General features: G+C 49.6%; 2 long non-coding RNA genes across 2 annotated transcripts in view; one reads left to right on the plus strand and one right to left on the minus strand.

Moving 5' to 3' along the window:
• The first annotated feature begins 13,879 nt into the window (after positions 1 to 13,879).
• On the plus strand, positions 13,880 to 18,797 carry LOC105506629. Its single transcript, XR_001000960.1, has 3 exons — positions 13,880 to 14,862; positions 17,055 to 17,494; positions 17,603 to 18,797. It is a non-coding gene; the product is annotated as an uncharacterized LOC105506629 (long non-coding RNA).
• Positions 15,894 to 25,850, minus strand: part of LOC105506628 — a 13,476-nt gene continuing 3,519 nt past the window's right edge. Inside the window, exons 2-5 of the long non-coding RNA XR_001000959.1 lie at positions 23,127 to 23,212; positions 19,597 to 20,994; positions 19,212 to 19,337; positions 15,894 to 18,327 (exon numbers count right to left, since the gene is read on the minus strand). This is a non-coding gene — a long non-coding RNA (uncharacterized LOC105506628). The remainder of the gene's footprint in view (positions 18,328 to 19,211; positions 19,338 to 19,596; positions 20,995 to 23,126; positions 23,213 to 25,850) is intronic.

The raw sequence follows: 25,850 nt of genomic DNA on the forward strand, positions 1-25,850 counted from the left end.
TCTTCAGAAACGGGGAGCTGGGTGTGCCAAATAATAAGTGACTTGCTGAAAGCAACGAGAAATAATACCTGTCCTCAAGGAACTCATAGTTCCAAGAGAGTTTCAGACTCAGAGACAGATAAACACCATTCCGACTCAGAAAAGGCCGTTACATGGGTGTGACCCAGAGACATCCACATAACCAGGGTTTGATGGGAGAAGTTCCCAGAAGCTGCACCAACTGCCACCCCAAAGCCATCCTAGGACCTGATGAGCTAATTAATCACAATTATTATTGATGGCAGTGCCAATCCACCTGCTCGTGTCACAAGACATTAGTTATTGCCAGGAATGATGAATCCCAGGATGTAGAACATGCTAAAAATATTAATCTACCAGTGAAAATGATTTTAATTGGATTTCGCCCTTGGGGTTGTGTCAGGGGCCCCTTTCAATCAGACTTCTCCAGTCAGCAAAGCAGACCCCAGCCTTTCAAATTGAAACTGTGATTGGCTGGCAGAGGTTAATAGAAATGTTGGGAAATAAATAGGTTATTGATTGATCATAACAATCAGCTGGCTCCCAGCTTACCTCGCTGACCTCGCCCACCCAATTTTACGGCAAACTCGGTTAGCATCTAATTATAGATCACTTTTACAATACTGTGTATTAATGAGAAGATTATACAGTGGGGCATAGGGGAATTCTTACCAGAGAAGTTTCCCAGTGGCAGAAAAATATGGTGAGACCTCACGTCCAACATGGGGACCATCAGCGAGTGTGGGGGATTCTAGGAGGAATAAAGTGACTCTTCCCACATCCCGGCCTAAAACCTCATTCATTCAAGCAACACACATTTATTGAGTGTAAGATTTGCATAGGGGACCATGGTATATGGTGCTGTATCCAATGCAGTCCTTCTGCTTAGGAACTCACTCTGGAATGCAGTGGTTCTGAAATATCTGTGAGTCCAAGAATCACTTGCCAGATGAAACACAGATTCAGCCAGACATCATGGTCACGCCTGTAATCCCAGCACTTTGGGAGGCCAAGGCAGGAGGATGGCTTGAGAACAGGAGCTTAAGACCAGCCTGGGCAACATAGCAAGATCCCATCTCTACAAAAAATAAAAATAGCCAGAAATGCTGGCCTGTGCTTATAGTACCTGCTATTCAGAGGCTGAGGCAGGAAGATCCCTTGTGCCCAGGAGTTTAAGGTTACAGTGAGCTATGATTGTGCCACTGCACTCCAACTGGATGACAGAGTGAGATCCTGTCTCAAAAACAGACAAACACAGACACAGATTCCTGGACCCACACTGAGATTCTGATTCAGAGGGGTCTGTAGTTTTAACCTGTTCCACCTTGAAAACTAAATGATGTGGTTGGAGGACCTCATTTCGAGACACATTGGCCTGATTGGGAAGAAAGATCCACACAAAGAAAATTACAAATCAGTGTCTTGGCTGTCTGGATTGAAGCTTATCCAGAGTCCAGCCAGACACAAGGAAAGTGAGGTCAGCTGAACCTGGAAGTCTTCATAAAGCAGGTGAGGTTCAAGCTGAGCAGGAATATCCAACGTGAACTGGAAGAACAGTTTGCCCTCATCAAAGGATACTTTTAATGAGCACTAATGGTGTGCACAGCAGTGTTCTCTGCCGCACCAGGGAGAGAAGGGGTGTCTGTCTACTCTCTTTCAGGGTACTAGCAGCCTGGCTGCTTTCTCAATTCCAAGTGGCATTTCACCATGCACAAACCCTTTACTGGTTATTTTTTTTTAAAGAGATAAGGTCTCCCTCACTCACCCAGGTTGGAATCAGTAGCATGATCATAGCTCACGGCAGCCTCGAACTCCTGGGCTCAAGCGATCTTCCTGCCCCAGCCTCCTGAGTAGCTGGGACCACAGGTGTGCGTCACTATGCCTAGCTAATTTTTTTATTTTGTAGAGACAGGGTCTCACTGTGTTGCCCAGGCTGGTCTTGAACTCCTGTCCTCAAGCGATCCTCCCACCTCAACCTCCCAAAGTGCTGAGATTACAGGTGAGAGCCATCATTTGTTGAACCAATATGGAGAGGCGGTGAAGGTGGCAGAGATGGGAAAACCGGGTAAAATGATTTGCCATAGGTCATTCAGCCCTGGTACATCTAGAGCAGAACACAAGTCCAATGTCAACACACTACGGTGTTGCTGCCACCTTATTTGTGGGGACAGCCCTTCTGAGAAGGATGGAGTTGTAGGGAGCCAGGGCACAGTCAGGATTGGAGGGTCTGAACCAATGGTCCAATCCCAGCTTTTAACACAGTGCTGGGAAGGCCTCACTCAGGCAGTCAGGCCGGGCTTCTGAAAGACTTTCAGGATGCTGAAGTGAGTCTGTGAAGGTAGATCCTCACCTCAGAATTAAGGAAGGACTGACTGCCTTTTAAAGAATAACAGACAGAAGTGTCCGGAAGTCACGGGCACAGGGTAGCAGGGCCACAGCGGAGACAGAGGAGCCTCAGCCCCACAGCACCTGTGTGGATGGTGTCTTTGATAAATGCATTTCTCACCTGGACTCCTCCACGGCCTCTGCCCCAGGCTTCCTGCTCCCCCGTCCCCCTCCAATCCATTCTGCACCCAGCAGCTGGAAGCCAGTGTTTACAGCATAAATCAGAGGGTGTCACTCTGCAGTACAAAACCCTCCGATGGCTTCCAAATATGCTTAGAGTCAAAACAGATTCCTTATTGCGGCTCAGGATTATCCAACCCCGGCTTGCCCCTTCAACATTACATCCCACCAGCCTCTTGTGCTCTGGCCTCACCTCTGTCCCTTCAGCATGGAAGCTCATCCCCACCTCAACGCCTTTGCCCCTGCTGTTCCCCCGCTGACACTTTCTCCTAATGTTGTGTGGTTGACTCCTTCTTAACAGTTCAAATGCCACCTCCTCCGAGAAGCCCTCCCTGACCACCACCTGATCTTGCCCATCCTCCACTCCACCTGGGCCACCCTGTCCCACTGCCCCGCCATACTTCTTTTCATAGCAATAAACAGTGGTAGAAAGGATTTAACTTTCTTGTTTTCATGTTGAATGTATGTCTCCCCCACTGGACTGAGAATTCCATGAGGAGAGATATTTAGTTTCTTCTCACCATTCTAGGTGCCTAGCACAGAGCCTGGCACATGGACAGTGGCCTATGCATATCTGATCTACTACTGAATCCAAATCTAAAGTCTAGATGGGGGGAAAAAATTAACAAACAGGACCGCTTGCCCAGAGACCAAAGCAGTGAGCAAACTCACTCAGGCTTAGTCAAGGAGGGTGTTATGCATAGACAGGATGTAGTGACCGGAGGGGTCTTCTCCTGGGCTCATGTGGGGAAAACAGGGAACAGTCTAGGGAAAGACAAATGAAGGGCTCAGAGACACAGCACTGGAGGTGGATGAAACTGAACCCCGATGATTTATCTTATTCTGTACATCATTCCTATATCAAGATTCCCGTTCTCCCTGTGAAACTGCGAGGCTGGTGAGAAAGTTGCCACAGCTGTCCAAAACAGAAGGCTGGTGGTTTGGACTAGGGCAAAGTCAGGGGGATAGAATAAAGTGAGAAGAGATATTTAGGGCCAGACATGGTGGCTCATGCCTGTAATCCCAGCACTTTGGGAAGCTGAGGCAGGCAGATCACTTGAGGTCAGAAGTTCGAGACAAGCCTGGCCAACATGGTGAAACCCTGTCTCTACTAAAAATACAAAATTAGCCAGTCACAGTGGTGGGAGGCAGGAGAATCGGTTGAACCTAGGGGGCGGAGATTGCAGTGAGCCGAGATGGCACCACCACACTCCAGCCTAGATCACAGAGTGAAACTCCCATCTCAAAAGAAAAAAAAGAAAGAGAGAGAGAGAGATTTAGGAGGTAAGATGACAGGACTTGGACAATGGCTGTGACACAGATTGAGGAAGGAAAGAAAGATGACGGTCAGGTTTCTTTTTCAAGCAACCAGAGAGAGTGGGGCTCTTTCCTGAGATGGAAAATGCTGGAAGGGACTAGGATTTGGGGGGAAAAGATCCTGAGTTCAGCTGAGACAGGAGCAAAGTTGTTTCTTCAAAGGAACTGTATCCTTGTTTATTGCTGCATAATGAACCTCTCCAAGACCTAGAGGCTTAAAACTACTACCATTTTGCTCAAGAACCTGCAAATGCAACATGGTTTGTCACAGACAGTTTGTCTCTGCTCCATGCAGTATTCACTGCAGTGACTCAACTAGAGCTGGATGACCCACCTTCAAAATGATTCCCCCATAGGATTGCCAGGAGCTCAGCCAAGGCCATGGGTGAGCGTCTTGGTTCCTCTCCATGTGAGCCTCTTCAAGCTGCTTGGGTTTCCTCACACCACGGTGGATGGGTTCCAAGAGTGAGCACTCTCCTCCCTCATTTTATGAGCTACCTTTGGAAGTCACTTAGCATCGCTTCCACCAAAGTCACAAACCCACCCAGATTCCAGGGGAGAACAGTCAAAGTCACGTTATAAGAGGCGTGTGTGGGATGGGCGATATTGTTAGCCATTTTTGGAACAATAATAATTTCTGTTTATGGCACTGGGAACATGGGGGTCTTTCACCCTTGTGAAAGGGGCGATACAGAGGCTCAGACAACTGACGTGACTAGTCCAAGGTGACACAGTATGGGAGTCCAGACTTGACACTGGATCTGTACCACCTCCAGTTGGCTCAAACAAGAGCCAGCTTCAGTTTTCTCTGTACTTCAGTGCCCAGCACAGGGTCTGGTCCCGGATCCAGGGGTGCAGGTGCTGGGCGAGAGGCTGAAATCAAAGACCGTGAGAGTCCACGGGGCCTCCATCACTCCAGCCTGAGAACCTGGGAAAGTGTCAAGGTGGTTGAGGCCTGACCCCAGTGCCAGAAGGTGATGTCTGGTATGAGCTCCCCGGTGGCCTGGCATCCCTGAGATGGCTGGGAAAATGCCCCCTCAGCCCTGTGCCTCCAAGACGTTCTCTTTCCTGGGGCCTGGGCTGGAGGCGCTGGCACATTCCTTACATTCCAGAGCTTTCCTCTGAGAGGAAGCCTCCTTCACACATGAGGGGCCTCTTGAGTAAACATTAGGAAACCGCTAGTGTTTCAGGCAGAACAGCACCAGCTCCCCACAGGGGTCTCTGTCCCCCTGGCTACATGGTTCTGCCCCTGTTGTGGGTGCTTTGCAGGGGAGGATCTGTTTATAGGCCATGGGCCAGGCAAGAGATGACTGTAGGGACTGGGCCACCATGACTGTAGCTTCTTGGGTGCTCACCCCAGGCAGGCTCAGAGTATAAAGAGGCCAGAGCTGCCAACCAGTTTGCTCCATGACTTGGTCCGGTTGCTCCCCCGTCTAACCCTCAGACCACTCTGCCTTCCCCCGACCCTGTTGGCGGTCATACCCGCCCAAGGCCAAGGGAAAGCTTCAACACGTGAAATAGGAATTGAGAGCCCATTGCGTGTGGACACTTTGCGTATGCTCTCTTGTCAAATCCTGGTAGCTTCATCGAAAGGGACACAGTTGGGCCAGGCATGGTGGCTCACACCTGTAATCCCAGCACTTTGGGAGGACGAGGTGGGGGGATCACCTGAGATTGGGAGTTCAAGACCAGCCTGACCAACATGGAGAAACCCTATCTCTACTAAAAATACAAAATTAGCTGGGCGTGGTGGCGCACGCCTGTAATCCCAGATACTCGGGTGGCTGAGGCAGGAGAATTGCTTGAAACCAGGAGACGGAGGTTGTGGTAAGCCGAGATCATGCCATTGCACTCCAGCCTGGACAACAGAGTGAACCTCCATCTCAAAAAACAAAAAAAGAAAAAGAAGGGGACCCAGTTATTCCCATTTTACAGATGGAGAAACTGAGACTCAAACAGGGGAAGTCATCAGCCCTAAGTCACATACCAGTGAGGGGTGGATCTGGCTACTCTCTAATTTGCCTGGACACCACCCACTAGAAGAGCCCAACTGGCTCGTTTCATTCATTCAATAAAATGTTGTAGACTCCCAACTTTGTGCCAAGTGCAGTTCTGGGTACCCAGGGTACAGCTGTGAAGCAGGCAGGCATCGCCCCTGCCCTTGTAGTGCTCACAGTCAGGGGAGCAGTAAATGAGCAAATAAATACGAAATCACAAACTGTGCTCAGATCCCCTAGGGCAATGAACACCCTGCAGGGAGAAGGAGTGACAGGAGAGAGAAATCAGCATAGAAAGAGAGTAACTGGGTTCGATCCGACAAGATGGAGTCAGCATTTTGGGGTGATGCAGCCCCATGGGTGTGGGGACCACCTTGAATCCAGGTTTCTCCATCCTCCAACAGTGTGTCTTTGGGTGAGTTTCTTCACCCTGTTAGCTTCAGTGCCTCCTCCTATAAAACGGGGGTGGTAATGAAACTCGCAAACTATTTCTGAGCACTTCATGCATCAATGTGTCCAAACCATTCAGCACAGAGCCTGCATGAAGCAAGCACTCAGAAAACAGTACCGGCCACATGAAGTCAATCCAGGTGAATGAAGGTGTGTTTGGAGGTGGAGAGAGAAGGAACGGTTTTGCCTGCAGGAAGAGCTCACTCACAGCATCAGCGAGTTCTTGGAATACTCTAGGCCTCAGGGGGAGATGGTTGGGGGATCCTGCGTTGCTGAAAATGCCAGTGTTATCAAAATAGTGACCCTTGCCCAGAGTGGCAGGGTGGAATGGAAGCCAAAGTCGTAATTTGCCCATTTTGTGGAGGAGTAAGCTGAGGCTTAGAGAGGGGAAGTCACTTGGCTTGGCTCCTAAGAAAAGGAGCCCTCGGTCGGGCATGGTGGCTCACTCCCAGCACTTTGGGAGGCCGAGGTGGGTGGATCACAAGGTCAGGAGTTCAAGACCATCCTGACCAAGATGGTGAAACCCCGTCTCTACTAAAAATATAGAAATTAGCCAGGTGCAGTGGCAGGCGCCTGTAACCCCTGCTACTCAGGAGACTGAGGCAAGAGAATCGCTTGAACCCAGGAGGCAGAAGCTGCAGTAAGCCAAGATCACACCACTGCACTCCAGCCTGGTGACAGAGTGAGACTCCGAGAAAGAAAAAAAAAGGAAAGAAAAGAAAAGCAGGAAAGGAGGAGGGAGGGAGGGAGGGAAAGAAAAGAAGAAAAGGAGCCCTCGGCACAAATGAAGGGTGCTTTTCCAGAGTTTCTGTCCTCAGTCACATTCTCTCCAGTCCCTATCCTTGTCCCACCCATGCCAAGTCCTACTCAATGCCCTAAAACTCTGTGATTTCCAGAGTATCCCAGAGAGCATCCAGCCCCAAATGCCCTGAGAGGAACTGAGTTTCCAAGAATAAGCAGCTGGGGTTTGGTGCAACACCGCCATCTCCTGGTCACTCTTATGAACTACATCTCTGGGTGGGCCACGGAGCACCTACAAAGCGCACAGGACTCCCTTCCAGGAGCTACACGACATTGATATGCAACAGACTGAATGCAGAAGCAGATATCAGAATGCAACACAATCTGTCTTCTATTAAGCCAGACATTAGAGAGATTTACCCAAAGAAAGTAAAACAATGCTGTCTTCTCACTAAATTTATTTTGTTTTGGAAAATACGGTTATTCGTAATAAAGCATGTGTTATTTTTGTTAATATGCAATGGGTTTATTATTGTTATTGTGATTTTTCCATGAATTAATAAACAAGTCTTTTTAAAACGTCTCTGTTTTAATTTACAACATGGCAGAGTCTCCCTACAATAGTTTCCTTCTCCTGTTCCTGTCCCCCATCCAAATCTAATTTTCATTCACTGCCTCTCCTGGGCTGTGCACTCTGCAGGGGGGATGCCTGTCTGCTGTGCCCTGGGCAGCCAGCATTGTATTTGGCACACAGTAGGACTCAACAACATTTTGAGGCCGGGCGCGGTGGCTCACGCCTGTAATCCCAGCACTTTGGGAGGCCGAGGCAGGCAGATCACGAGGTCAGGAGATGGAGACCATCCTGGCTAACATGGTGAAATCCTGTCTCTACTAAAAATACAAAAAATTAGCCAGTAGTGGTGGCAGGTGCCTGTAGTCCCAGCTACTCAGGAGGCTGAGGCAGGAGAACGGCGTGAACCCGGGAGGTGGAGCCTGCAGTGAGCCGAGATGGCGCCACTGCACTCCAGCCTGGGCGACAGAGTCAGACTCCATCTCAGAAAAACAAACAAACAAACAAACAAAAATTTTGCTGAATGAATGAAACAAGGGCCAGTTGAGCCTTGCGAGTGGTCAGTATCCACAATGCCTTTTTAAAAAACACCTGCAACTGGCCCTGGCTGCCCAGAACACTTCTCTGAGATAAAGGCTGAAAATGTACCCAAGTTCCCAAAGATAGGTAGGTGATCAGCTAGCACTGTGTGTCATATGGCAAGAATGTAAAGGAGCCTGAAGCCAAAATGTTGAGAACTGCAGTGATAGAGTGCTGTGGACAGGGTGGTCAGGGGAGGCCTGTATGCACAAATGATGTTCAGCTGAGAGCCACCAAAAAGTCCGCCATGTGAAAAGCAGAGGGACATACATTCCAGGTGATGGGAACAGCCAGTGCAAAGGTAGGTACCCAGGAGAGAACAAATAGGTGCAATGGTAAGAGAAAGGCCAGCAACCTGGCATCCCAGAGGCTAGGGCAGTGCCCACTGTACAAGAAGGACTCAGTAAACAGCTGCTGGGTGAACAGAGGGAGGGAGAGGAGGAAGAGAAAGGAGGACTGGGAGGAAGCTCTCTTCTCTTTAGGGGTCTTGTAGTCCTTTGAGGGCAGGGGGGCTCACAAGTTCTGCCAACCATGGGAGATTCCCAACGCTTCTTACCATGCCTTGAACACTGCTGCATAGACCAGCCTCCCCTTCTTAGCTCAGTCTGTAACCTCCTCTGGAGTGTCCACCCTGCCCCGCCCCAATATCCTCTCAATATCCTCATCTCCTACCGAACCAGTCCAATGAACCTTGGAGAAGCCACTCCAAAATGCCCTGCACCACCATCGCTATTTTCTCCTAATTGATTGACTATTCCCTATCCTTCAAGGCTCTCCTCAAGTTTCGATTCTTCCAGAAAACCATCTCTTACTGCCCCTACCCTCACCCCACCTCCCCCTGACCTCCTTTCCGACAGTGCACCTCTGGCCCCCAATGCCATCATCCGGTGATAACACAGAATGAGGTTTCAGGGAACACTTGCAGGGCATCCAGCCCTGTCTCAGCTCTGCAAGAACCCTTGGGAACCTTCACAATGGCCCTATGAGGTGGGAGTGGTCTCCCCATTCTACAGAGTAGATGGAGGCTCAGGGGAGGAGAATCATCCCCAAGATCTCACAGCAGGTGTGTGGCAAAGCTGGGATCCAAACCGATGTTTATCAGTAGTCTCAGTCCTAAGACTGACTCCAAAGTTCTTTTAAAACCTGGCCGCCCAGAACACTATTCTGAGAAAGAGCCTGAAAATGCACCCAAGTTCCCAAAGAGAGATAGGCAATCAACTTGCAATGTCTGTCAAGGCTACTGAAGGGAAGAGCGCCAATATGTGTGGCTTATATTTGCCAGTCCTTCTTGACCACACACTAAACTCTTTTTCTCTGTCACCAAGGAACTCTTTGCCTCCCCAGTGAAATATAAGATCCCTAGCAATAAAAACCTGGATTTCTCAAAGCACTGCCCTAGGCACAAAGAAGGGTTATTTTTTAAAAATGCCACCAGGCATGGTGGTGCAAGCCTGCAGTCCCAGCTACTCAAGAGGCTGAGGCAAGAAGATTGCTTGAGACCAGGAGATCAAAGCCAGCCTGGGCAACATAATTAGACCTCATCTCTAAACAAAAGAAAAGAAAAATAAGTACCAATGGTGATAACGGTTGCACACCAATGTGAATGTACTTAAAACCACTAAGACGTTCACTTAAAAATTATTATGGTGGTTAAGTTTTATGTTATGATTATTTTACCAAATTAAAAAATAAAATACCCCATTATATTGACTTCCAGGGTCACTCTTGAGGAAAGGCTGACTCCCTGAGAGAGCCCACCCCTGCTCCTTGAAAACACAACTGACTGCCCTCTCTCCCCTAAACAGCACGTCCCTTCTGCTTCATACGCTACAGTCATATTTCCAGTGTGAATTGATTTTTAATAACAAAATGGTATTTTACACAGAAGCAGCTACATTCATGGGTGAAAACAAAAATCCAGCTGACACTCCTTTGCTGAATCCAACTAAAAATCTGATTTTTAATCTACAGAGAAACTTCTGCCCACACATTCAGCATCCCCTGGAAGTAATGACATGGAAAACAAACATATTTTCTGGTCTGTTAAAGTAAAACAATGGGTCCCTGGATAGACTCTCAAGAGGGCCTTTGTTGGGATGGAAGCAGTCCCCCACCCTGAGAGCATCCCCCAGCTCAATATGTCACCATGTACGCCAGCATAGCCCTCACATTGGGTCCACAGCACAACCTATTAAGAAAGGATTACGACACCTGTTCAGATTCGGAGGCCAATTCCTCAGCTCTAAGATCCTGCTTATAGCAAGCTTGATGTTCAGTAGACTCAAGAGCAGACTGAATGAGGGAGGGATTGAAGAGAATGTGCCTGCTTGGGCTCAGCCTCCTCTAATATTGTCAAGATGCACACACACATGCACACACGCGCACACACACTCCTAGAATCTCAAAACCATTGCCAATCTCTACGTTGGCCTAGTCCCAATCTTTCTGCCTCTGGGAACAAAAGGTACATTACCTACCAAAGCTTATTTTTCCCTCTCTGGGACCAGGATCAGCCTCTTGCAAGCTTACTCCGCACTTGTATCTCCCCTTTGCAGTCATGCATGACAAATAGGCTCCCTCCCCAATGGAATTCTCTTGTAGACTTGCAACCTATGACTGTGTTTCCCCTTGTCTTTCCTCCAGGGGCTTCCTACCACCATGGGATGACACGTTTTCAAGACTGCTCCCCTTCCGAGCCTTTACTGTCGCCTTGGTCCCCTTTACTTTCCAGTCAGTGCAGAGCTACCTCCAACGGGGTAGGCATGTATGGATTCCGTTCATCAAAAGGTGGACCAAAGGGTCTTCCTAGTTTCAAAAAGTTCTGCTCAGTTGTGGCCAGTTCTGCTAAAATGTGGCCAGACCCCATTGCAAACTCTTCTGAGTTCCACCTGGGCTTGAAAAGCCAAATGGCCAGCCTAAAACTCAAATCCACTATCTCCCTTTCTCAGATCATATCCATGACTCCCCAAGGCCTAGGGTTAAAATCTAAACTCCTTGGCAACCGGACCCAGCACCACGTACATTTCCCCTATCTCTTGCTACATTCCAATCTTCCAGAACCTCTTTGGATCCTCTCTGATCCCCAGAAACTGGTGTCCACTACTCTCACTGCCTGGAACTCAACCCCACCCACACTCCACCCAGCCAGAGCTCAGCTTAGATGCCTCTCCAGAAAGCCACCCCAGGGTGGATTAGGTGTCTCTCTGTCCCATTCCACCCCCCTGTACCCACTCAACACACTAGAATTAAAGCTCCTAAAGACCAAATGGTGTTTAACTACCACTACACCCCCAATGCCTGGCACATGACTGGCACACAGTAGGTGCACATCAATGTTGTCTGTCTCCTGGGTGTTCCCAAGTCCCCTGACCCATCATAACACCATCTCACTGAATCACTATCTACTTCACCAACTCTCCCACTAGGCTCTAAAAGCACAATGATGAAAAAGCCCAGGTGCAGGTCCCAGCGCCCAGAACAGTGCCTGACACATAGTAGGTCCTTAGCAGCATCAAATCTTTGCAGTTAAACAGAGGAGTTTCAGGAATAGGAGGTGTTTCTGAGCTTCCTGCTTTGAGTGAAATGGGGTAAGGCAGCCACTAGAGGGTGGCAGGCAGGCACTTCCTGGGTGTAGACTCTACCCCATCCGAGGTCCCTGCCAGCAGCCAAGGCATCTTCTCAGAGCTCTTCCTAAGACATCTTTTCTCTCTTGTGCCCTCTGCAGCTCAAGCCTCTGGATCACCCTTCGGCCCTTACTGCCAACTACAATTGGTTAGCTCTGAGTCCACAGTCACCAGAGAAAAGGGCCCTCAGCACCGGACTAGGATTCAATGACCCAAGCAATCTGCCTGTAAGGCCTCCAAGCCAGCCTTTGACCTATCCCTAAATTGATCCAATCCTCCAGGCCCTGCCTTGAGCTGTCTTCTCCCACAGACTCTGACTTCCAGACTGAGCCAGCAAAACCTTGACCTAGTGCCACCTCTTACCTGCACCTGGAATCCCTGGCTTATGCTCCCTGCCCCTCTATCCCAAAGGACGTTCCCTCAGTCTAAAGAGATCAAAAGTCCCTTCCAGCAAAACTCCCGTTTCCTCGGTGCAGCTAAATTGCACAGAAGAGTTTATGCTGGAAGAGCTAAAAGTTAGAAGACGAAGCTCAGACAGTTTATCCTACTAACATGTAAATGACTGATGGAATTATAACCCTTCTGAATACTCTGATCTAACGCTTTATGTCCTAGAGCTTCCAAAACACAAAGTCCCCAAACGAAGACTCTAGGCCCTGGCCTGGGGACAGGTGACTCTATACAAAATGGCATATGCTCTGTAGACACCAGACAGGTATTTTAAGGTTTATAAGAGCTGCATCTACTTGTGCAAACTATTGGAGCTATAAGGCTATATTGTTTAAAGAACTGAAACCAAATGCAGATCACGAGGAGTGAAGGCATGCCCAATGGCCAAAACCTTGCAAGACTGGCTATACTTCTGATCCCACCTTGGTGGGTACCACTGCTCCATCAGGCCTGGTCCACACTTGAGCCCTGGCACCTCCTTTAGAAAACTACCATCTTTACCGACTTCTGATTGCTCTGACTCAGAGCAGCCACCATGTCCAAAATTATCTACACTTTTCCCTGTGCTAGTCAAGTTCAAACCTGTGTTAGCCCCTTCCCAGCCATGCCGACATCCAAGCTGTTAACAGTAACAAGGAATGTTAGACCTGTTGTTAGTCAGAAAGAAATCCACAAGCTATTAGTTTCTGCTGAAAGGAACAGACCAGGAAGGCAGGAGTTAGTAAAGGTGAAGGAAAGGTTAATTAAGAGCCGGTCAGGGCCAGGCCAGGAGCCTGGAGCCCCCAGACAGACCAGGTTGGTTGTTAGTGGTCAGCCCCTGGGGCAGTCAGGATGAGGCAGGGATTAGCTGGGTGAGAGCAAGAGTTAGTACAAGGGAGCCAGAGATTAACCCAAAGAAACCAAGGTGCCTACTGGAGGTGAGGCATGAAATCACCCCCAGGTGTGGCCCTGGCTTAGCGGCTGGCGGGCTCTGGGGGAGGCTGGCTGAGGCAGGGACGTGGGTGGGAACAGAAAGCCAGGGATGCATTCCTGGCAGGCCTGAGCAGCTGCAGGAACCCTGTGAGCCCCAGAAGTTCATTTCTTGCTCCCCACTTCTCTCTCCTGCAAACTCCCAGCCTGGGGTAAAGTTGCTTCCCCTTCCCAACCCTCCTTTTCAACAGGACAACTAACGCCCTCTAGCTTCCGTGCGTGGAATGGCTCTTTCCCAATGACTTCCGGTCACGGCCCCACGTCTACTTCCGGTGGGGGAAACCCGCCTCTCTCAGCTCCAGAGATGGAAGAGGCCTGTCTAGCTGACTTCCTGTGTGGGAAAGAGCCCTCTCACTGACTTCCGGTGTCAGAAATGTCCCTCTTCTCAGCTTTCAAATATGGGAAGTGTTCCTCTGACCGACTTCCTGTGTACTAAATACTCCACTCAGTAGTTTTTAGCGTGGGAAAGACTCGCTTCATTGACTTCCGGTGTAAGAAAGGCTCCGCTTTCTGAATTCCGGTGTGGGACACGCCCCTCTGCTAATTTCCGGTGACGGGCACGCCCCCTCCTGCCTTCCTCGTGGGACACGCCCCCCTCTTCCTGTGCAGGACAGCTTCTATCCCTGTCACTTAACAATGGAGAAGATTCTTCCCCAGCTTCCTTCCAGAGAGGGACACAAAAGCTCAGAGCTCCACAGTCTAGAGTCTAGACCCACAGGCCTCCACACTCACGTCCCAGAGGTTTCCCTGGTCCCACCTATTCCCAGTGGCAACCAGACTTCTGCACAGAGGAGAGATGTCATACTCAGAGTCCAGCCTCCCCCATCCACAGGACCACCTCCTCCTCCTCTGAGTCTTGTTAATAGGGCCATCCCCTGCCTTAGACCTGGCCCGGTGGACTCTGATCTTACAAACAGCCAATATGGGGCAGCAAAGTGGGACATCTGTATGCAGGGCCAGTAGTCCCAAGTCATCTGCTTGCCAAAAGGAGGGGGACCAGCCCCCGGGGGGAGCCCAGAGCTCGGCAGGGCTGGTGTTAGTAAGAAGAGAAAACAGGGTTAGTAGGGGCTGGGTTAGTAAGTCAGAGCACAGCACCAGCGGACAGGGCACCTCAGCAGACACACACAGGAGTCGCTAGGAGAAAAGGAAGAACGCACGCAGGTCCGTTAGTTTGTTAAGGGATGATCGGGGTGCAGTTGAGGTACCCCGGGGTTAGACGGGTTAGTAATCGAACAAAAGAGCTGCCTACAGAAAAGAAAGCTGAGACGGAGGAAGAATGTGGGGAAGTGACAGTCAGGGATTCAAAGCAAGTGTCTTGCCCCAGGCAGAAGGATCTGTGTGCAGAACACCCAGAGAGGCCAGGGCCTAGGCAGCAGACGTGTTCAACCAGGTTTGGGGGGCCTTCCTCCACCCTCATACTTTTTTTAAAAAATATCTGCCATGTGCCAAGACCCTTATATTCACGGGAATCCTCACTGCAACCTGTGAGGTATCAGAACTCGCATTCTACCACTGAGGAAACTGAGGTTGAGAGAAGTGAGGTGACTTACTCAAAGTCACCCAACAGGAAGTGGCAGAGTTGGTGAGTTTTATTTGCATTCCCTGTCCTGGAACGTGGGTCTGCACAAAGATCCCAGCCCATAGGCAGAGCCTTCTGGAGCCTTGGCTGCCCCCATATCCCAGCCCCTTGAAAGGCCCATGAGCTGCATGGTTAGTAGGATCTGGCTGCGGGGGGTGGTTAGTAGGGCATGCTCGGGCCTGGTTAGTGGGTTAGTTGGTTGGCAGAAGGCCAGGCACCTCGCCACACGCCACAGCGTCCCGGCTGAGCCCTGGGTTAGTAGGTTAATCACACCATGCAACACTGCCCCGGCCCCTCCAGCTGCAGCTCCAGAGGCCTCCCGCCCCCACCAGCCAGGGAGTGGGGCCTGACCAGGGCAGGGGGTCTACCTCTAACCCCCCCAGCCCCATCAAAATCAACCCTAACCACATGGACCCTGCTCAAAAGCATGTCGCTTCCCTATTTATTGGCCGTGGGTCTCAGAGCACCCCCTGCAAATATTTCAGCTCCCTTGAAAATGGACCCTACTTGTCCTGGATAGAAACCCCCTGCCTGGTTCTGGTCAGCCCCTCCCCAGAGGGCTGGATCCTGTTACACTCTGGCATAGACACACGCACACCAGCATCTCTCTGCAAAAGATCTGACACCCGTGCTCAGCAGGCATCTCTTCCATCACCAACTGTCAGGCCTCTAGTTGCTCCAACTATTGGCCTGCCTCCCCAATTAAAAAAAAAAAAAAAAAACTGCATCAAGCTGGCCTGGCTCCTGGAACCAAGTTGAGACTGCCCACACCCTCCCGGTCGGCTTCCTTTTCAGCCAATGCTACAAAGCACCTAAGTGTACCCTAATTATGCCGTCTTCTATCACTGCTGTACTTTTCCCATAGAAACCCCAGCCTAGCATCTCCCACAGTTCTAAACGATGTTCCATGAGAAATGGATTCTACAGCCAAAAACGTCAAGGAACACTTCATCCTATGCCCTGTCCCTGAGTGTTTGAAATTTTGCAGTAGAATTTGAATTTGAACCTGCCTTTCTTTTTTTTTTTTTTTTTTGAGGAGCAATGATGACATTTCCTAGAACTTACTTTGGGAATTTAGAGGGTCGGGTCTCATCTCAGCCAGATATTTCTCATCCTTCAAGGCTCTGGTTGGTACAGCTTTGCTAGGAAGCTGTTACAGACTGCAACAGCCCTCTCTGGGGTCTGTCTCCCACTTCCCAAGCACTCAGAACTTGTGCCTTAATAGACAGTTTCATGGCACTGTCCCAGTCTCTGATTCTCCATATGAGCTGGTTTTATCCCATCCAGCATGGCTGTGAAATCCTAAAGGTTCGAACCCTGGCACTCTTCACCTATGTTTCCCCCAAATGGCTAGCACGGAAAAGGACCCAAAGTAGGTGCTCAGTGCTGATGAGAGAGTAGAATTCAAATACTCCAGGAAGCATTGTGAGTTACTGTGGAGGCCATGAAATGCTGCCACCTCCCCAAGCTGATTAAAGAGTGATATTAGGAAAATAGGTAGGGAAGGGCTAATCAGAAATGCCTCTGGATCAGAAGATGCTAAGTTTTGAAGTCCAGAGAGCCAAAAAAAAAAAAAAAATAGATAAACCCTAAGTCTATACTCCCAGTTGGATAGGAGCATTTACTGAGTATCTGCTGGGAGTCAGGCACAGTGCCAGGCACACGATCTCACTGAATCGTCCCTGCACCTGACAGGTGGGCACATGCCTTCCATTTCACGGAGCAGTGGAGGCTCAGAGGTGAAGTAACTTGCCCAGGGTTGTAGCCCAGGCCCTTCTCAGGACACGGCTCTCCCAGGGGCTCCGCCTCCCCACTCTGAGCCCAGCCAGTTCCATATGTCCTCCGAAACACTCTGAGCCACCCCAGCATGGTACCTGCCACTCTCAGTGTCTGCTTCCCATACTTCTGCCCCTCTTCCCCATCCCTGGGTAGGGGGCGGGAATTCTGAAGGGGAGATGGCTCTGACTTTCCATGTTTGCAGTGACCACCCTGCTAAGGACTGAACGGAGTCCCCTCCCCCAAATGCATAGGTTGAAGCAGCAGCCTACTGTGTGACTGTTTTTGGAGATGGGACATTTAAGGGGTTAAGGTTAAATGAGGCCATAGGGTTGAGCCCTAATTTGACGGTATTAATGTCTTTCTAAGAAGAGGAGGAGACACCAGAGCTTGCTCGTGCTCTCTGTCCCTCTCCACAGAGAAAAGGCCATGTGAGGACATAGCAAGAAGGTGCCACCTGCAAGCCAAGGAGAGAGGCCTCACCAGAAACCAACTCCAACACCTTGATATGGACTTTCCAGCCTCCAGAACTGGGAGAAAATAAATTCCTGATGTTTAAGCCATCCAGTCTGTGGCACGGTGCTGTGGCAGCCCAAGCCGATGAATAGTACACAGCACTCCCCTTTCTGGGAAAAAGGACATCTGGCTTTTAAACTTGCCTAAGAGAGGCCACGAGCTGCTCTCTTGCAGACACTGGGACTGTCCCCTCTGGAGGGAGCTGGAATTGTGGATTGTGGGGCCTGTCCTGCCACCTTCTGCTCCCCAAGAACACAATCCAGGAGCAGTGCAGCTAGAAGCAGGGATCTGATTGGAGAAGAGTGTCCTGAGATTGGGCTCAGGTGACCCCTCAATCCTTTGGGTAAGACTGGTTCCCTTTGGACGGCAGGAAAAAACCCAGGGCCGCCTGTCTCTTTCTAGTGAATTTCCCTGGCCTAGATCTTATCTCTTAAAGACCTTCTCTTTTCAGGATGGTGCACACTCAATCCCTCTAGCTGCCCCTCCCAGAGTTCAACAGCATAGGGGGAAGGCTCCAGCTCCTCCCAGATCCTGACTGCCTCCCCTTTGTAACCATCAGGGAGAGGAAAAGCATGGAAAAGCCCCACCAAGGAAGCCCCACAAAATGACAATTACACACAGAGCAAACGGAGACAAAGGACTCCAGCCAGCGGCACCTGAGGAACTGTGCCCTCTCCCTGACAGCCCCTCCCTGACTTCCATCATGTTCCTGTCCCCATCCTGTAGGGTCCTTTGAGACCCAGACTTGGGGAGAGTGTGGTCAGTGGGGCCTTGGCCCAGGCCAGGCTCTGTCTGGTCACCAGCAGAAACGCAAGGAGGAATCAAGTTCACATGAGGTCAGGAAAGGGCCCCCAGACCCAGACAATAGGGCCCAGCAGGCAGGGCCCAAGCAGGTGAGGAGGGCGTAGTGGGCTGCCAGGCCTCCCTCATACCCCTGGAGTCATCCTCCAGAGCCAGATCCAGACGTCCACTGAGCATCAGCCAGGAAGAGCTCCTATCCATGGGAGGCTCCATCCCAACAGGTGAGGAGGATGAGATCTTCAGGGAGTCACCCAGGGTGCTAGAAAACCACCGGAGTCTGCCCGCTAAGTTACTGTGGCCAGAGTCCAGGGTCACCCGAGGTCCAAAGAGAAGGCCAGGCCAGGAGTGCTGGAGATGCGGCCCAGATGGAGCCACCTGGGGGGGAACACAGCGAGTGAGGATGAAGCCACAGCCTCCATCCCCAACTTCCCACATCCCCCCCAGCCTAATTCTGCATCTCAGGGGATGCATGTTCAGAGATCCCCCCAGTCTCTCTCTCATGCCCCCAGCACACACACAGGGTAGAAGTGAGGGCTTTGGACATGAAAAGTTTTCAGAAGAAACTTAGGCCAGGCACGGTGACTCCCACCTGTAATCGCAGCACTTTGGGAGGCTGAGGAAGGAGGATCACTTGAGCCTGGGAGTTTGAGACCAGCCTGGGCAACATAATGAGACTCTGTCTCTACAAAAAATAAGCCAGGCATGGTAGCGTGCACTTGTAGTCCCAGCTACCCAGGAGACTGAGGTAGGAGGATGTATTGAGCCCCGGAGGTCAAGGCTGCAGTGAGCCATGATCATAACACCGTACTCTAGCCTGGGCAACAGAGTGAGACCCTGTCTCTGAGAAAAAGGAAAAAAAAAGTTGTCTAAAAAGAGGAAGCAAGGAAAGCTGAGAATACCCCACCAGGCAGGGTTAGCTCAGCGGACCAGAGAAAAGCAGTAAAGGGAGCCCATAGCAAGCTCCAGGAGCCTCATGGGCAGAGACGGGGCAAGGATTTGAGTGGGTGGGAAGGACCTTTAGAGGCCTTTGATGGCTTCAATTCATTTTTCAATATTCCCACTGGGAGGATCTCTGCGCACCACCACCCCAACACACACACACACATGCACACACACGCACACACACATGCATGCACACACATGCACACACACGTGCATATGCGTGTGCGCACACACACGCACGCACACATGCACGCACACACACGTGCATGCACACACACACACATACACACACACTGCTCCCAGGATGAGGAGCTCACCCCCTCGCCGAGACTGTAATAAAGCGTGTTCTGAGATGAAGATCCGAGCAGATGGGATCATGTCTCTGCGTTCACTTCTGCATCCCCAGCATCTGGCTCGGAGAAGTTGCTTGGTCCATTCCGGTGCTGAATGAATGAACATGCTGAATTCTCTGCTCGAGCTCACCCACAGTGGTCTTGATTCCATCCCACCCACCCCCACCAGGACCACACAGAGCAAGCAAGCCTTCCAGCCACCTGGTTCCCTGGCCGTCTTCTCATGAGCAGGAATGTTCTGGGCCTGAGGAGGGGGCACAGGTGGGAGGACAACCTACCCCCATGAAACCAAGCTCCATGTGACCTCCCTGCCTCCCTCCCTCCCTCCCCACATCTCTCTCAGGTTTACCTGGCAGCATCCAGCAGACACACGGCAGTCCAGGCTCCCAGCTCCTTCCTTCCCCACACAGACCCCACAGGCCCATCCTGGAAGACAAAAGAGCCAACCACACCGCAGGAGAAAACCGCACCCAGGCCCCCTCCCCAGTCCCAGGCCTTGCCAGAACTCCCTGCCGAAGAAAGAAGGACCAGGAGCCAGTGAGGCTGGGCCCAGGCACCCCACCCTCCACCTCCCTTTATTCCACCCCAGAACATCCTTAAAAGGTGAGGGGAGAGGGGTTCCCGGGTTCCCTTCACTCACTCCCTGTTTCCCGACAACAGCAGAATGCGACCCGGGAGAAAGGACAAACTCAGCAGCTTGGTGACAGCTGAATTGCAGCTGAACGGAGAGTCCGGAATCCAGAATTCTGATCCCAGCTCTGCTCCTGCCACACCGGGTGGCCCTGGGACTCTTCCTGCCTTGACATTCACTCAAGGTGCACAATGATCACCCATTGTTTGAAGCAATGGATTGGGGAAATGGAAGGGACCCTGCTGCCCAGCAGTAATTTTTCTGCTCCCCCTCCTTCTCCCTTGCCCTTTCCTGATGCCCCATGCACCAGAGGAAATTCGGGGAGCCAGAGGCTGGAGTAGGACTCTTTTAAGACCACCCTGTGTCACCAGTCTGGAGAAGACCAGAGAATGACCACTAATCGTGACCTAGGACCATCTGCCAGGTTTTGACTTTAGTGACAACTACGCTGTCTTCATCAACTGACAGACCTGAGTCAGGATTGTCAGGGAGCAGTCTCAGCATATCTTCAAAGCTTTCTGTCGGCACCTGGGAGTGGGGGCATGAGTTCAGAACTGGAGGTGAACTCAGACACTTTGCACTGAGAAAAATGTATCTAAAGTCACACTGCTAACTCTTCACTTAACTGCAAGGCCAAGGAGCTCTAGCCAAGGTTTATAAATACGATCACAAAACACCAAAACTGAAAAGGGCCAGTTCACATTACCAGGGAGTCTCCAGCCTCCTTCTAATAGCAGTTCTACAAGTACACAAGGTGAAGTCATTTAACTCAGCCTTCAAAAGTTCCAGACGGTGACGTTTATAAAATACTAGCCCTAATGCCAAATGTGGAGTGTGAAAATCACCCTTTCTGGGACCCCACAAAATGGGGACAAGCTCTTTCTTTCTTCCATAGACGTAGAAAAGAGAATGAGCTACATCACCCATTTCCCCTCCCACTTTGGGATTCTAAGATACTACACTTTCCTGCACAGACCAGAAGAGGGCAGGCTGGTAGGCTATGGCCTGGTAAGTTTAAATACTTATCTGCAAGGATGCTTCTCAGGGTGGTTGTGAACGTCCTGAAGAACCTGGAAATTCCCTTCTCTCTCCTCTGTCCCAGGAACTTGCTGCTCTCTGTAAATAGACTCTGGGCTGCTCAAGCCTGGCTTGATCCACAGTGACCCTTTCCCCTGGCTCTGTGGACCTAGAGTCATGATATTAGTAAGGTGATGGAGGTTTCAAGGGACCTTTAGCTAGCTCCTGGGTGAAGCTGACACCGTCTTAGAGTGTACAAAGGAAGGCATGAGAAACCTGGAGGAAACTGTGGCTCTCTAACTCCCACGTACTTAATGTGTGACTCAAAGTTAATGATTTTCTTTCTCTTTTTTTTTTTTTTTTTTCCCTGGAGACAGGATCTCACTCTATCACCCAGGCTGGAGTGCAGTAGTGTGATCTCGGTTCACTGTAACCTCCGCCTTCCAGGTTCAAGCAATTCCCCTGCCTCAGCCTCCCAAGTAGCTGAGATTACAGGTGTGTGCCACCACGTCTGGCTAACTTTTTTATTTTGTAGTAGAGACAGGGTTTCACCATGCTGGCCAGACTGGTCTTGAACTCCTAACCTTACGCAATCCGCCAGCCTCAGCCTTCCAACGTGCTGGGATTACAGGCATGAGTCACCACGCCTGTCCAAAGTTAATGATTTTCAAAGCTTAGCCAGTGCCTGGCACACAGTACATGTTCCAAAAATTATTTTCACCACTCAGTGATTTAAACTTTAAGTAAATCTGTGTGTGATATTTATGTTCCAGAAAGATGAGCCATATTTATCCTGTAGCATTATATGTATATAGTGCAGTTAGGCAGCACTGACCAAATTAAAATTCCCTGTCTTGATGAATGGAAAAGCAAAGTCTGGCTTATCCACACAACGGAATCTACTCATCAATAAAAAGGAACAAACTCTTAATACACACTACAACAAGGATGAACCTTAAAGACATCAAACTGAGGGAAAGAGGCTAGGCTCAACAGAACACATATTGTATGATCTCATTCATACAAAATATCCAGAAAAGGAAAATCTACAGAGATGACAAATAGATTCGTGGTTCCTGGGGTTAGGGATGTGGATGAACAATAAATGGGTATGAGAGATCTTATTGGGGTAACGGAACTGTTCCAAAACTGATTTATGGCGAAGGTTGCACAACTTGGTACATTTATTAAAAATAATGGAATGGGTGAGTTATATGACATTTAAACTATGCCTCAATAAAACTGGACAGAACAGGAATTGAACTACTGAGACATGCAACAAGAAGCATGAGCCTCAGCTAGGCTCGGTGGCTCACGCCTACAGTCATAGCACTTTGGGAGGCTGAGGCAATCATTTGAGGTCAGGAGTTCAAGACTAGCCTGGCCAACATGGCAAAGCCCCATCTCTACTAAAAATACAAAAATCAGCTGGGTATGGTGGCACACACCTGTAATCCCAGCTACTGGGGAGACTGAGGCAGGAGAATCACTTGAACCCGGCAGGTGGAGGTTGCAGTGAGTTGAGATGGCACCACTGCACTGCAGCCCAAATAGCACAGTGAGATCTTGTCTCAAAAAAAAAGGAAGGATGAGCCTCAAAAGCATTCTGTTCAGGAAAAAAAAAAACAACTGAACACAGATGCTTCCAATGGAACATAAAAAAAAAGAATCCAATCTACTTCTGAGAAAGCAGGTCAGTGGTTTCCTGGGGCTGGGGCTGGGGCTGGGGCTGAGAGGGGATTGACTGGGAAGGAATACAGGGGAACATTTCAGAGCAATGAAAATGTTCTACATCCTGATTGTGGCAATGGTTACACAGGTGTACACATTTGTCAAAACACATTGAAATGTGTGCTTTAAATGGGGGCATTTCCTTGTATGTAAATTATACCTCGATAAGGTTATTTTTGCAAAACTCATTTATATGTGATGAAAGAGGACTGGAACTAAAAAGTGCCAGATCAAAGGCTGCACAAAGAACTGGTTGTGGACACCAGGGCCTCATCATCTCAGCTCTCACTAGACCACACAGACCACCCACTTCAAGTCAAGGTCAGTTGGGAAAGCCAGGATTGAGGAACTGGAACCCAGAGGGTCATCAGAGGTCTCTCCCACCTCTACGATTCAGGAGGTCTCGGGATATACGGATTTCGTGATGGATCTGACCTCAAAGCATGAAGCTGGTCTCTACCAACCAACCCCAGTGGACACAGGAAGAGAGGGAAGATCACCTTGGTTACTCCTGTGATGCAAACAGGGTCATCATGGTGGCCACATGAACGTGTCTGGAACCACATGGGTGGACAGATGCCTCCAACTGTCATCAAGAGAAAAAGAGACAGGAGTAAGAGAATAAATACATACCCGTGGGTACAGTGGAGAACAGACGCTAAGGTCCCGTTTCAAATCACAGCGTTTCCCAAAACTGATCTCCTCGGATGCAGATCAAAAGCAAAACAGGAAACAAGGAGGTGTTTTGTTCAGGCCAGTGTCAACCAGTACATCCTAACGTGGGTTTTATGGCGTGGACTCCTGTGCTGCTCTGCCATTGGCAAACTGTGTGACCTTGACCAAGTCCTTCAAAGCAGTGAGCCTCGGTCTTCTAATCCACAAATTAAGGATAATAACAGTGCCCACCTCACAGGTTTGTCATGAGGATCAAATGAGAAGATGAATGAGGCTTAGCTTGAATTCTACCATTTTCTTACATCATTATTATTGTCATCACTGATCACACAGTTCATTACCACCACCCATGAAGTATTCATTTTTCCCCCTAAACAGCATGCACTGTTGTTAATAATGGATGGGCAGCTGCCAGGGAAGCATACATTTGTTGCATTTTAGATTCCCTCTGGGTTTTTGGTCTTTTTCCCTGACTCTGGAATAAAATCGCTACTCAGAGATCTGAGACATGGAAGAGATGTTGGCCCAAATTGCCTTGGATGAGCCAGCGCCCAGAGATAACGGAAGCTCCAGGGAATAATGAAACTGTGCCACGTGCCTCGCAGGAGACATGCTGGGAGAAGCAGATGCTTCTGCAGAGGAGGATAAAGCACTGTTTCTTTATGGATTCAAACACAATGTCCACAAAAGAGGAGATTCGGAATTCAAATCTCCTTCAAACAAGGGAACCCCTGAGGTGGAGAGAGAGGAAAGAAAAGCAAGAGGAAGGGAAAGGAAGCTAAACTAACATTTATTAAGAACAGATCCTGACTGGAAGTGTCTTTATCTACATGGCAAAACAAGCTGGGTTTTATTATCCCCACTTTACAGATGAGGAAACTAAGGTTTCTAAACAGGCCTGTTGGACCCCAAAGGGGCAGAAGGCGTGTTCAAATAGGGGCAGGGACTGGAAACAGTGGCTCACACCATAATCCCAGCAGTTTGGGAAGCAGAGGCAGGAGAATTGCTTGAGGCCAGGAGTTCACGATCAGCCTGGGTAACAGATGGAGGCTCTGCCTCTACAAAAAATTCAAAAATTAGCTGGGCGTGGTTGTGTGTACATGTGCCTGTGGCTATTTGGGAGGCTGCAGCAGGAGGACCGCTTTAACCCAGGAGGTGGAGGCTGCAGTGAACGGTGATTGCTCCACTGCATTCCAGCCTGGATGACAGAGCCGATTCATGTATATATATATGGATATATATAGATACATATATATATGGATTGAATAAGAAAAGATCCAAGGAAGGTATATGTAAACTGCAAACTTGATGGCCATCTGCATTAATATTACTGTGAGAAAACTGGCCAGTGATTGATAAATCATCTCTGTTCAGTTTATTCCGGTTGCTTTCACAGTCTGTAGGCAAGAGTTCACTCTTACGAGAGTGGCAGAGTGGAGTAGTTACAAACACATGTTTCAGAGTCAAACTAGATATGATTTGAAATCCTGTCTCCACAGCTAATTTGCTGTGTGGCCCTGGGCTCATCACTTCACCTCTCTGAGCCTGTTTCTCACCTGCAATGCCTAATTCCCTACCTTATGGAGTATCTATGAGGCAGCACCAGCAAGAACCTTGGTAAACGGTAACAAAGTGGTAGTTAGGGTTAATTAGTACTCATCATCTCCTCCACACCTTTGAGTACACCATAGCTCAGCACCCCCGTCCCTTCCATGACTCATCCGGTAGCTTCCAGAGGGGCCCACCTGGCACCACAAGGGATAAGGGGACACCTGCCTGATCTGATCAGAGTGGAATGGGATAGAGAGACAGCTGTCACTCTCAGCCAGACTTCGCCTCTGCCCCTGAGAATCTCTGGCTATTGTTCCTCCTCAGAGCTCGAGCTGACAGATGAGTCGGGCCTCAGAGACAAGGGAAGGGATCCTCTTGAAACAAAGGACTGGCCTACAAGTTATTCACCAGCCCATTGAATCTGCACAATGGACTCAATAACCCAGAAACACGCTGCTCAAACAGGCTAATAATCACCCAGGAGACGAACCAGCAGCCTCAACAGAAATAAAAGCAAATCACTAAGTATCCATACAAGACTCAGGTGCTACATAAGCGAACTCAGCTGGGACCCAGGGGGTGCACGATAGCATTCGCTAGCTTTATTAAGCACCTACAGGGCGCCGAACATGCACTGGTTCATAGCCTCATGGCCGCTTTTTAAAACCAGGATTGTGATTTCCACTTTACAGATGAGGAAACTGAGGCTCAGAAAAGGGAGATTACTCCCTGACTGAAGTGGACACAGGTGGGAGAAGGATTTGTACACAGATTTGCGTAACTCTCAGCTGCTTCTCTTTCCACCACTCTGCACTGCCTTGATGAATAAGTAAGTTCAAAGAGTGTAATCCTGCCCTGGGAAGAAGCATGGACCACAGCCAGAGAAAGGACCTTAAAATGAAGACACAGAAGAAAAGAAAAATTGGAAACAACTAGCAGGACCAACAGTAGGGAACTGACAAAGTAGACTGTGTTTATCTCCTGCGTGAAACACTGAA

The sequence above is a fragment of the Colobus angolensis genome, unplaced genomic scaffold (genome assembly GCF_000951035.1).
Source record: "Colobus angolensis palliatus isolate OR3802 unplaced genomic scaffold, Cang.pa_1.0 Scaffold139, whole genome shotgun sequence".
NCBI lineage: Eukaryota > Metazoa > Chordata > Mammalia > Primates > Cercopithecidae > Colobus > Colobus angolensis.